This window comes from Garra rufa, chromosome 20, assembly GCF_049309525.1.
Source record: "Garra rufa chromosome 20, GarRuf1.0, whole genome shotgun sequence".
NCBI lineage: Eukaryota > Metazoa > Chordata > Actinopteri > Cypriniformes > Cyprinidae > Garra > Garra rufa.
This window is the reverse complement of record NC_133380.1, coordinates 5,154,474-5,167,744: the sequence shown is the minus strand read 5'-3', so window position 1 is coordinate 5,167,744 and position 13,271 is coordinate 5,154,474. Positions and strand designations below refer to the sequence as shown.

Sequence of the window (13,271 nt, the reverse complement as noted above, 5' to 3'; positions counted from 1 at the left end):
TTATTCATTGACCTCATTTACACTACAATACACACGTGTCTCTCACTGGTGCTTTAACATTAGCAGACCAACCACTACACTTGATGAGAACAATGATCTTCAATTCTCATGAGAAATCGACTTATTTATTTTCAAACCAGATGTATGAACACACAAAAATATAATTTTAAGTTCAAGATAAACTTCTCACCAAATATAAAAACACAATTGCATTGTATTAGTACTGACAGTGTTGTGTGTGCATGGCTGAAGATGTGAGAAGCATAGGAACAGACAAACTGAATCAACTGAGTGAGTCATTTACGCTGGAACCGCTCAGATTGATTCAAACACGTGACTTTGATCATTCAGTTCTAGTGATTCACTAGCAAAAACCAGAACAAAAGATCCATACATTTTAAAATTTTGACATATCTTATAATGATTTTAAATAGCACCTATAGTGATGGAGGAAGCAGAGCTTTTCGAAACCCTGACAATTGCGTCGCAAATAATATCAAATAATATATCTTTTGATATGGTGTGGAACTTTGGAACAGGTTCGCGAAATATTTGATTCAAATCGGAACTTCGGAGCGTGGATTGCGAAACTTTTCATTCAGATCAAGACTGTTTTTAAGATCGGGACAGTTATTTTCTGATTTATTGTTTTTCTCATTAAACAGTAAAAAACATCAAACGATTAAAACTGTACAGTTATAAAATCAAAACGAACAAAAAAGTATACACAAATACAAACCCTATTTTTTCCTGTATAACCATAGTTTTACTACAAATAGGCTTACTACGGTTAAACCATGGTTAGTGCAGCAAAACAGTAACCAATTTTTGTTTAGTTTTACTTTTAAATAAAACCATGTTTAATTTAATAAGGGATGTGTTGCCAGGTTAACAAAATAATACATTTACACCTTAAGAGGTCACATATGAGGAATACAGAGATGCAGTTTTCACTGCTTTAGGATTAACAGAACTTCGTATAGTTTCAAGTACTTGTCTAGATCAACTCTAAATAAAAAGAAAGATTTAAACCCAGACTGTTTTTTAAATATGTGAAATTTTGCAGGAAACACAAATTGATTAAGTTCCTATATTCTCTTCTGAGTAGTCAAACAATCCAAAGAAAACATCTTTAAAACAAAGAAAAGTCACTTACAAAATAAGATTAGATGAACAAAATGATTCTGTGTGGGTACATTGCCAAACAAGTGAATGAATCTTCCTCAGAAGAGTGACAAAAACAAATAAATGCAGAGACAGAAATAAGGTCAACTTGTTTTATTTTCAGGAATAATTGTTTTGTCATTGAGGAAATGACATCATTGAGTGATAATATATCACAACATGTGTTTGGAGAATCTCCAAGATACAATTGTGCTCTCAATAGAGCAGAGTTTAAACATCGTAACAGTCTTTTCAAAAGACACAACAACATATTCAACACAAAACTGAAACACTGTTTATAATTAAACATTTCTCAGAATGAGAATAATGATCATTTAGAAGTGTCACACAGTGACTAAAACATCAGGCACAATATCAACGTGACAGAACTTTAACAATCACAGAACTTTTCAAAGAATGAAAAATATTTCTGAGACATTAAATAAAAATAGTAACATTTGCTTTTATAATAGCAAATTCAGATTAAAAATGTTAATCAAAACGAATCAAGATTTAAGAAATAAATCACAGGTTCATTCATGGAAAGTCTTCACTGAAGACAAAAATGAGTATTTAACAATACATTAAAGAATTTCCCAAAAGCAGAAAAATCATATTTTATTTATATGCTGTATGTAGACCAATTATTGTATAAATATCAGCATAAGAGACTTTCAGAGAAAGTTAGTAGATAAATTTAGTCTGTCAGTCCTGAAACAGGACAATAATAAAAGTAAAGAAAGTGATTCCTTCACATCACATGAAGAATGTAAATGTCCATTTTGTCTAATATAGATGTCAGTATATGTTCCCATCAGAGAAAAAGATAAAACATCTTAGAGGAAATCAAATGTGAGCCCAATCTGAGCCACTTCATACAAACAGCACAGAATTATAACATTTCATTAAACATGTGCTGCGTAAACTGACTCTATCAGCTCTTAGAACAAAGCTTGAGACTGTCAGATTACAAATGTCCTTTAAAATAAAGAAAGTCTTTCCTTCACATCAAATGAAGATTGCAACTTAAAGTCAATGTTGTCTAATATAGACATCAGTAAATGTTCCCATCTGGAACTTTTGACATGAAATCTTCACAGAAGATCGAATCATCAGAGCACTTAGCAGTGCAAATATCTCTTCCAAACTGGAACTCATCAAACACTGTTCCTCAAAAAGAGAAACTGAAAGCATAATAGTCCACTGAGTCTAGTGTAGACATTTGTCTGAGTTTTTAAGGCTCTACCAAGGCCTCCAGATGGCGCTCTTGTTGACATTCGTCTCTTTGCTGAAGGTCTTCTGGTCTGGCAGGACACTTTCTTTCATGTTCTGCTCACATGATGTCTGCAGCTTCTGGAAGTGCTTCAGTAGTCTTCTCTGGCTCTGTGTCTTCATCTCATCTTTAGACAGGAAGTGCACAATCTCACTGACACACCTGGAGAAGCCTTGATTGACAGCATGTGAACTGGAATCGTGGCGCTGCAAGAAGTTGAGTGTCATCTCCAGGATATCTGCTTTCTCCAGCTTGGAATCAGGCTGTTGCTTGAGGATCTCTGGAGCCAGAAGACACTTGAGCTGCTATTTCTGCATTTCTGTTCCACAAATGGTTTTCTCAACTGCAAATGAAGACAGAGAAACGTTAGAAAAGTGGCCTTTGAATAAAGCAGTGATTGAGAAGAGCTGTGAAAGCTGCGGCAGTAATGCTGCTGTAAGTAGGATATGAACATACCTTGTTGTTGAGAGGGAGAAGCTCCTTTGAGATGATTGTAGGTGTCATGTCTGGATCTCTGTGCTGTAGATCTCTCTGTTCAGAGTGAGTCTGATTTGCACTGGCTGCAGCTCCTCTATTTATACTCCCAAATCTCCATATGAATGTGTGAGGCTTGAGCTTGTTGGAGTTTCTCACAGTCTGGAGCCAATGGAAGAGCTCAAACAGACAATGAGGGATGTGGGCCGCCACATGCTCAATGATCCTCCATCAGGGACTCAAAGGAGCAGGTGGAGGCTGAATCTGGGAAAGTGCTGAGAGCTCATGTTCACATCAATGTCACTAAAGCACACGCTCATCATTACTGGAAACACGTGGAGTCAGTGAGCACACATACATCAATGATATCAAAGTCATGGCATTCTTACGCATGTGATCTGAATTACTTTGTACTTTACCAAGTCAAGTTGTTACAGTATTATTTGGATACATGTGGATTTATTTATGTGTTTATGCATGAAGATCAACATTGCAAGTCAGATATTTAGTGTGATAATTTCTGATATTCATCATTGCTGCAGTGACGTCACACACACATGATGGACTCCAGATGAAGCAGATGTGTGTGTGTTTGTGCTGGTCAGTGTGAGTAGATCTCATGTGAGGTTCCCACACTGACTCTCTGTGTTCACATCAATGGAGCACAAAAGCATCAGAGTCCTGAATGGAGCATTAGTGACGCTGAAGACTCTGAGATCAACCTGACGTCACCAACCATCTGGAGGGAAACGTCCTGATGCACAGAGACATGTCCTGACTTGCAGGAGTCAGTGCGTTAATAAACACCTTATGATCAGAATTATTATTATGCAATGAGAATATGCTAAAATATGCATATACAATTTATTACTGAACATGCAAAACATGACCTCATATTTGTTGTTTTAGCAGCAAATAAGATTTTAGTCACATTTGTTTGATGTTTTCATTTAAAAGTGTCTGATGCAAAAGTGTAGGCTTTTTAAAAGTTCTTCATGATGCATAAAGAAAAATAAAGCGTGATAGTGCAGGAATTCGACATCATCAGTGACATCATCAGAGCTGGTCAAGCTCACGAATGTGTGCAAATATCCATAAGTGTGTCGACTCCCTTGTGTGTTTGTCAAATGTTGAGCTTGTGTTGGGGTTTAGATGCTAATGACACTAGAACTGTGACTCTTCTCTCCAGAGTTTCCCACACACACAACAATAGAAGTGTGTCTATTCACATGACAATGAGGTTTAATGCAGGACAGATTCCCTACAAGCTTTCTCACGCCTCTGACGCTGAACATTTATTGAAATATTGAAAACATACATTTTTACATTAATCTGAAGACTAATTTCTTAAAATAAAACATTTGCTTCAGTTAATTTCATTCTGGACCTATAATATCAGTCAATAAAGATATATTTTATATAGTATAAGTTATATTTCTGTGAGTCTATTTCTCACTTTATTCATTGACCTCATTTACACTACAATACACACGTGTCTCTCACTGGTGCTTTAACATTAGCAGACCAACCACTACACTTGATGAGAACAATGATCTTCAATCCTCATGAGAAATCGACTTATTTTCAACCAGACGTATGAACACACAAAAATAAATTATTTGAGTACAAGATAAACACTTTCAGCTTCTTGCCAAATATAAAAACACATGGATAAGAAATACTGATTCAAAACAATATTTCTGTGATATTGGTTAAGTCCCCTGAGATCATTTTCACTACAATTAATCTGACAGTTACAATGCAAATATTATGATTATGGGTTAGATATTGTAAGACAACACATTCAAACAGACATTTAAATCACTCAATTAATGTGAATTAAATTATCAAAAAATTAAGAAATCCACATAGATATAATCTGCACATATAAATTAAAGTATGGTCATTTTTATTTAGACAAGAATAATATTTAATTATACTGTAGACTTAATTTCGCCTGTATTTGATGACAATGCGTTGTTTCCTAAATACACGCAACTCTCACTTAGTAGGCAGCAGTGATCACTGCATAGGGACCAATTGAATTAGGACGCAGCTTTAGGAAATATCAGGCCGCTGGATGGCGCTATATTGACCAAACAGAGTCAAGTATATTTCAGGAACTATTCTAAGAATTACAAATAATATTTCATTCAGATCTTATAAGAATTTACTTTTTAATAATAGTAATAACAACAACAATAATAATAATTAATGTTTTGTTGTTTATATTTCAAAGATACACTATAACTTGTTCAAAAGTTGTAGTTTCCGTCTTTATCTGAGTAAATATGAGCATTAATCTAAATGTCAGTGTCGCCAAACTTTTGTAACGTACGTTATTTTAAAACGACTGTTTTCCAGTCAGAACAACAGCTGTATATAAGCTGCTTACCTGCTCATGAGACGTATTTCTCGGATATCAGTCTTTCTTTCGTTATTGGAGAGTTTTGGTGTCGCTAATAACATTCGCACTGATAATGTGATCATCCATAAACATGAGCACAGCACGCAGCTCAAGATATCGGATTCATCCGCGCAGCCGAAGCACAACTCACATAATGACCAAAACAATGTTCCTCCGCCAGTAATGTGTAGATTATGCAAAAGTTACATACTGCTTTAAATTAAATTATGTCCGTTTTTGTCTGCATATACATAAAGAAAAAATGGCAAAATGTAGAGACAGAAATAAGGTCAACTTGTTTTATTTTCATGAATATTTGTGTTGTCATTAAGGAAATGACATCATTGAGTGATAATATATCACAACATGTGTTTGGAGAATCTCCAAGATACAATTGTGCTCTCAATAGAGCAGAGTTTAAACATCGTAACAGTCTTTTCAAAAGACACAACAACATATTCAACACAAAACTGAAACACTGTTTATAATTAAACATTTCTCAGAATGAGAATAATGATCATTTAGAAGTGTCACACAGTGACTAAAACATCAGGCACAATATCAACGTGACAGAACTTTAACAATCACAGAACTTTTCAAAGAATGAAAAATATTTCTGAGACATTAAATAAAAATAGTAACATTTGCTTTTATAATAGCAAATTCAGATTAAAAATGTTAATCAAAACGAATCAAGATTTAAGAAATAAATCACAGGTTCATTCATAGAAAGTCTTCACTGAAGACGAAAATTAGTATTTAACAATACATTAAAGAATTTCCCAAAAACAGGAAAATCATATTTTGTTTATATGCTGTATGTAGACCAATTATTGTATAAATATCAGCATAAGAGACTTTCAGAGAAAGCTAGTAGATAAATTTAGTCTGTCAGTCCTGGAACAGGACAACAATAAAAGTAAAGAAAGTGATTCCTTCACATCACATGAAGAATGTAAATGTCCATTTTGTCTAATATAGACGTCAGTATATGTTCCCATCAGAGAAAAAGATAAAACATCTCAGAGGAAATCAAATATGAGCCCAATCTGAGCCTCTTCATACAAACAGCACAGAATTATAACATTTCATATAATATGTGCTGCGTAAACTGACTCTATCAGCTCTTAGAACAAAGCTTGAGACTGTCAGATTACAAATGTCCTTTAAAATAAAGAAAGTCTTTCCTTCACATCAAATGAAGATTGCAACTTAAAGTCAATGTTGTCTAATATAGACATCAGTAAATGTTCACATCTGGAACTCTTGACATGAAATCTTCACAGAAGATCGAATCATCAGAGCACTTAGCAGTGCAAATATCTCTTCCAAACTGGAACTCATCAAACACTGTTCCTCAAAAAGAGAAACTGAAAGCATAATAGTCCACTGAGTCTAGTGTAGACATTTGTCTGAGTTTTTAAGGCTCTACCAAGGCCTCCAGATGGCACTCTTGTTGACATTCGTCTCTTTGCTGAAGGTCTTCTGGTCTGGCAGGACACTTTCTTTCATGTTCTGCTCACATGATGTCTGCAGCTTCTGGAAGTGCTTCAGTAGTCTTCTCTGGCTCTGTGTCTTCATCTCATCTTTAGACAGGAAGTGCACAATCTCACCGACACACCTGGAGAAGCCTTGATTGACAGCATGTGAACTGGAATCGTGGCGCTGCAAGAAGTTGAGTGTCATCTCCAGGATATCTGCTTTCTCCAGCTTGGAATCAGGCTGTTGCTTGAGGATCTCTGGAGCCAGAAGACACTTGAGCTGCTATTTCTGCATTTCTGTTCCACAAATGGTTTTCTCAACTGCAAATGAAGACAGAGAAACGTTAGAAAAGTGGCCTTTGAATAAAGCAGTGATTGAGAAGAGCTGTGAAAGCTGCTGCAGTAATGCTGCTGTAAGTAGGATATGAACATACCTTGTTGTTGAGAGGGAGAAGCTCCTTTGAGATGATTGTAGGTGTCATGTCTGGATCTCTGTGCTGTAGATCTCTCTGTTCAGAGTGAGTCTGATTTGCACTGGCTGCAGCTCCTCTATTTATACTCCCAAATCTCCATATGAATGTGTGAGGCTTGAGCTTGTTGGAGTTTCTCACAGTCTGGAGCCAATGGAAGAGCTCAAACAGACAATGAGGGATGTGGGCCGCCACATGCTCAATGGTCCTCCATCAGGGACTCAAAGGAGCAGGTGGAGGCTGAATCTGGGAAAGTGCTGAGAGCTCATGTTCACATCAATGTCACTGAAGCACACGCTCATCATTACTGGAAACACGTGGAGTGAGTGAGCACACATACATAAATGATATCAAAGTCATGGCATTCTTACGCATGTGATCTGAATTACTCTGTACTTTACCAAGTCAAGTTGTTACACTATTATTTGGATACATGTGGATTTATTTATGTGTTTATGCATGAAGATCAACATTGCAAGTCAGATATTTAGTGTCATAATTTCTGATATTCATCATTATCATTGCTGCAGTGACGTCACACACACATGATGGACTCCAGATGAAGCAGATGTGTGTGTGTTTGTGCTGGTCAGTGTGAGTAGATCTCATGTGAGGTTCCCACACTGACTCTCTGTGTTCACATCAATGGAGCACAAAAGCATCAGAGTCCTGAATGGAGCATTAGTGACGCTGAAGACTCTGAGATCAACCTGACGTCACCAACCATCTGGAGGGAAACGTCCTGATGCACAGAGACATGTCCTGACTTGCAGGAGTCAGTGCGTTAATAAACACCTTCTGATCAGAATTATTATTATGCAATGAGAATATGCTAAAATATGCATATACAATTTATTACTGAACATGCAAAACATGACTTCATATTTGTTTTTTTAGCAGCAAATAAGATTTTAGTCACATTTGTTTGATGTTTTCATTTAAACGTGTCTGATGCAAAAGTGTAGGCTTTTTAAAAGTTCTTCATGATGCATAAAGAAAAATAAAGCGTGATAGTGCAGGAATTCGACATCATCAGTGACATCATCAGAGCTGGTCAAGCTCACGAATGTGTGCAAATATCCATAAGTGTGTCGACTCCCTTGTGTGTTTGTCAAATGTTGAGCTTGTGTTGGGGTTTAGATGCTAATGACACTAGAACTGTGACTCTTCTCTCCAGAGTTTCCCACACACACAACAATAGAAGTGTGTCTATTCACATGATAATGAGGTTTAATGCAGGACAGATTCCCTACAAGATTTCTCACGCCTCTGACGCTGAACATTTATTGAAATAAACATACATTTTTACATTAATCTGAAGACTAATTTCTTAAGATAAAACATTTGCTTTCATTTCATTTTGGACCTATAATATCAATTAAAGAAGTTGAAATAGTAAAGTATTTTAGTAAAGAGTCTATTCCACACATTATTCATTGACCTCATTTACACTACAATACACACGTGTCTCTCACTGGTGCTTTAACATTAGCAGACCAACCACTACACTTGATGAGAACAATGATCTTCAATTCTCATGAGAAATCGACTTATTTATTTTCAAACCAGATGTATGAACACACAAAAATATAATTTTAAGTTCAAGATAAACTTCTCACCAAATATAAAAACACAATTGCATTGTATTAGTACTGACAGTGTTGTGTATGCATGGCTGAAGATGTGAGAAGCATAGGAACAGACAAACTGAATCAACTGAGTGAGTCATTTACGCTGGAACCGCTCAGATTGATTCAAACACGTGACTTTGATCATTCAGTTCTAGTGATTCACTAGCAAAAACCAGAACAAAAGATCCATACATTTTAAAATTTTGACATATCTTGTAATGATTTTAAATAGCACCTATAGTGATGGAGGAAGCAGAGCTTTTCGAAACCCTGACAATTGCGTCGCAAATAATATCAAATAATATATCTTTTGATATGGTGTGGAACTTTGGAACAGGTTCGCGAAATATTTGATTCAAATCGGAACTTCGGAGCGTGGATTGCGAAACTTTTCATTCAGATCAAGACTGTTTTTAAGATCGGGACAGTTCTTTTCTGATTTATTGTTTTTCTCATTAAACAGTAAAAAACATCAAACGATTAAAACTGTACAGTTATAAAATCAAAACGAACAAAAAAGTATACACAAATACAAACCCTATTTTTTCCTGTATAACCATAGTTTTACTACAAATAGGCCTACTATGGTTAAACCAGGGTTAGTGTAGCAAAACAGTAACCAATTTTTGTTTAGCTTTACTTTTAAATAAAACCATGTTTAATTTAATAAAGAATGTGTTTGCAGGTTAACAAAATAATACATTTACACCTTAAGAGGTCACATATGAGGAATATAGAGATGCAGTTTTCACTGCTTTAGGATTAACAGAACTTCGTATAGTTTCAAGTACTTGTCTAGATCAACTCTAAATAAAAAGAAAGATTTAAAGCCAGACTGTTTTTTAAATATGTGAAATTTAGCAGGAAACACAAATTGATTAAGTTCCTATATTCTCTTCTGAGTAGTCAAACAATCCAAAGAAAACATCTTTAAAACAGAAAGAAAAGTCACTTACGAAATAAGATTAGATGAACAAAATGACTCTGTGTGGGTACATTGCCAAACAAGTGGATGAATCTTCCTCAGAAGAGTGACAAAAACAAATAAATGCAGAGACAGAAATAAGGTCAACTTGTTTTATTTTCAGGAATAATTGTTTTGTCATTGAGGAAATGACATCATTGAGTGATAATATATCACAACATGTGTTTGGAGAATCTCCAAGATACAATTGTGCTCTCAATAGAGCAGAGTTTAAACATCGTAACAGTCTTTTCAAAAGACACAACAACATATTCAACACAAAACTGAAACACTGTTTATAATTAAACATTTCTCAGAATGAGAATAATGATAATTTAGAAGTGTCACACAGTGACTAAAACAGCAGGCACAATATCAACGTGACAGAACTTTAACAATCACAGAACTTTTCAAAGAATGAAAAATATTTCTGAGACATTAAATAAAAATAGTAACATTTGCTTTTATAAAAGCAAGTTCAGATTAAAAATGTTAATCAAAACGAATTAAGATTTAAGAAATAAATCACAGGTTCATTCATAGAAAGTCTTCACTGAAGACGAAAATTTGTATTTAACAATACATTAAAGAATTTCCCAAAAACAGGAAAATCATATTTTGTTTATATGCTGTATGTAGACCAATTATTGTATAAATATCAGCATAAGAGACTTTCAGAGAAAGTTAGTAGATAAATTTAGTCTGTCAGTCCTGAAACAGGACAACAATAAAAGTAAAGAAAGTGATTCCTTCACATCACATGAAGAATGTAAATGTCCATTTTGTCTAATATAGACGTCAGTATATGTTCCCATCAGAGAAAAAGAAAAAACATCTTAGAGGAAATCAAATATGAGCCCAATCTGAGCCTCTTCATACAAACAGCACAGAATTATAACATTTCATAAAACGTGCTGCGTAAACTGACTCTATCAGCTCTTAGAACAAAGCTTGAGACTGTCAGATTACAAATGTCCTTTAAAATAAAGAAAGTCTTTCCTTCACATCAAATGAAGATTGCAACTTAAAGTCAATGTTGTCTAATATAGACATCAGTAAATGTTCCCATCTGGAACTCTTGACATGAAATCTTCACAGAAGATCGAATCATCAGAGCACTTAGCAGTGCAAATATCTCTTCCAAACTGGAACTCAAACACTTTTCCTCAAAAAGAGAAACTGAAAGCATAATAGTCCACTGAGTCTAGTGTAGACATTTGTCTGAGTTTTTAAGGCTCTACCAAGGCCTCCAGATGGCACTCTTGTTGACATTCGTCTCTTTGCTGAAGGTCTTCTGGTCTGGCAGGACACTTTCTTTCATGTTCTGCTCACATGATGTCTGCAGCTTCTGGAAGTGCTTCAGTAGTCTTCTCTGGCTCTGTGTCTTCATCTCATCTTTAGACAGGAAGTGCACAATCTCACCGACACACCTGGAGAAGCCTTGATTGACAGCATGTGAACTGGAATCGTGGCGCTGCAAGAAGTTGAGTGTCATCTCCAGGATATCTGCTTTCTCCAGCTTGGAATCAGGCTGTTGCTTGAGGATCTCTGGAGCCAGAAGACACTTGAGCTGCTATTTCTGCATTTCTGTTCCACAAATGGTTTTCTCAACTGCAAATGAAGACAGAGAAACGTTAGAAAAGTGGCCTTTGAATAAAGCAGTGATTGAGAAGAGCTGTGAAAGCTGCGGCAGTAATGCTGCTGTAAGTAGGATATGAACATACCTTGTTGTTGAGAGGGAGAAGCTCCTTTGAGATGATTGTAGGTGTCATGTCTGGATCTCTGTGCTGTAGATCTCTCTGTTCAGAGTGAGTCTGATTTGCACTGGCTGCAGCTCCTCTATTTATACTCCCAAATCTCCATATGAATGTGTGAGGCTTGAGCTTGTTGGAGTTTCTCACAGTCTGGAGCCAATGGAAGAGCTCAAACAGACAATGAGGGATGTGGGCCGCCACATGCTCAATGATCCTCCATCAGGGGCTCAAAGGAGCAGGTGGAGGCTGAGAGCTCATGTTCACATCAATGTCACTGAAGCACACGCTCATCATTACTGGAAACACGTGGAGTCAGTGAGCACACATACATCAATGATATCAAAGTCATGGCATTCTTACGCATGTGATCTGAATTACTTTGTACTTTACCAAGTCAAGTTGTTACAGTATTATTTGGATACATGTGGATTTATTTATGTGTTTATGCATGAATATCAACATTGCAAGTCAGATATTTAGTGTCATAATTTCTGATATTCATCATTATCATTGCTGCAGTGACGTCACACACACATGATGGACTCCAGATGAAGCAGATGTGTGTGTGTTTGTGCTGGTCAGTGTGAGTAGATCTCATGTGAGGTTCCCACACTGACTCTCTGTGTTCACATCAATGGAGCACAAAAGCATCAGAGTCCTGAATGGAGCATTAGTGACGCTGAAGACTCTGAGATCAACCTGACGTCACCAACCATCTGGAGGGAAACGTCCTGATGCACAGAGACATGTCCTGACTTGCAGGAGTCAGTGCGTTAATAAACACCTTCTGATCACAATTATTATTATGAAATGAGAATATGCTAAAATATGCATATACAATTTATTACTGAACATGCAAAACATGACTTCATATTTGTTTTTTTAGCAGCAAATAAGATTTTAGTCACATTTGTTTGATGTTTTCATTTAAAAGTGTCTGATGCAAAAGTGTAGGCTTTTTAAAAGTTCTTCATGATGCATAAAGGAAAATAAAGCATGATAGTGCAGGAATTCGACATCATCAGTGACATCATCAGAGCAGCTGGTCAAGCTCACGCATGTGTGCAAATATCCATAAGTGTGTCGACTCCCTTGTGTGTTTGTCAAATGTTGAGCTTGTGTTGGGGTTTAGATGCTAATGACACTAGAACTGTGACTCTTCTCTCCAGAGTTTCCCACACACACAACAATAGAAGTGTGTCTATTCACATGATAATGAGGTTTAATGCAGGACAGATTCCCTACAAGATTTCTCACGCCTCTGACGCTGAACATTTATTGAAATAAACATACATTTTTACATTAATCTGAAGACTAATTTCTTAAGATAAAACATTTGCTTTCATTTCATTTTGAACCTATAATATCAATTAAAGAAGTTGAAATAGTAAAGTATTTTAGTAAAGAGTCTATTCCACACATTATTCATTGACCTCATTTACACTACAATACACACGTGTCTCTCACTGGTGCTTTAACATTAGCAGACCAACCACTACACTTGATGAGAACACTGATCTTCAATTCTCATGAGAAATCTACTTATTTATTTTCAAACCAGATGAATGAACACACAAAAATATAATTTTAAGTTCAAGATAAACTTCTCACCAAATATAAAAACACAATTGCATTGTATTAGTACTGACAGTG

The 13,271-nt window shown here is 35.9% G+C and overlaps 3 pseudogenes; all 3 read right to left on the bottom strand.

Moving 5' to 3' along the window:
- Positions 1-2,406: 2,406 nt before the first annotated feature.
- Positions 2,407-3,682, bottom strand: LOC141294312 (transcription factor HES-5-like; annotated as a pseudogene).
- A 3,037-nt stretch (positions 3,683-6,719) lies between these two features.
- Positions 6,720-8,028, bottom strand: LOC141294311 (transcription factor HES-5-like; annotated as a pseudogene).
- A 2,765-nt stretch (positions 8,029-10,793) lies between these two features.
- On the bottom strand, positions 10,794-12,366 carry LOC141294310 (transcription factor HES-5-like; annotated as a pseudogene).
- Between the last annotated feature and the right edge of the window lie 905 nt (positions 12,367-13,271).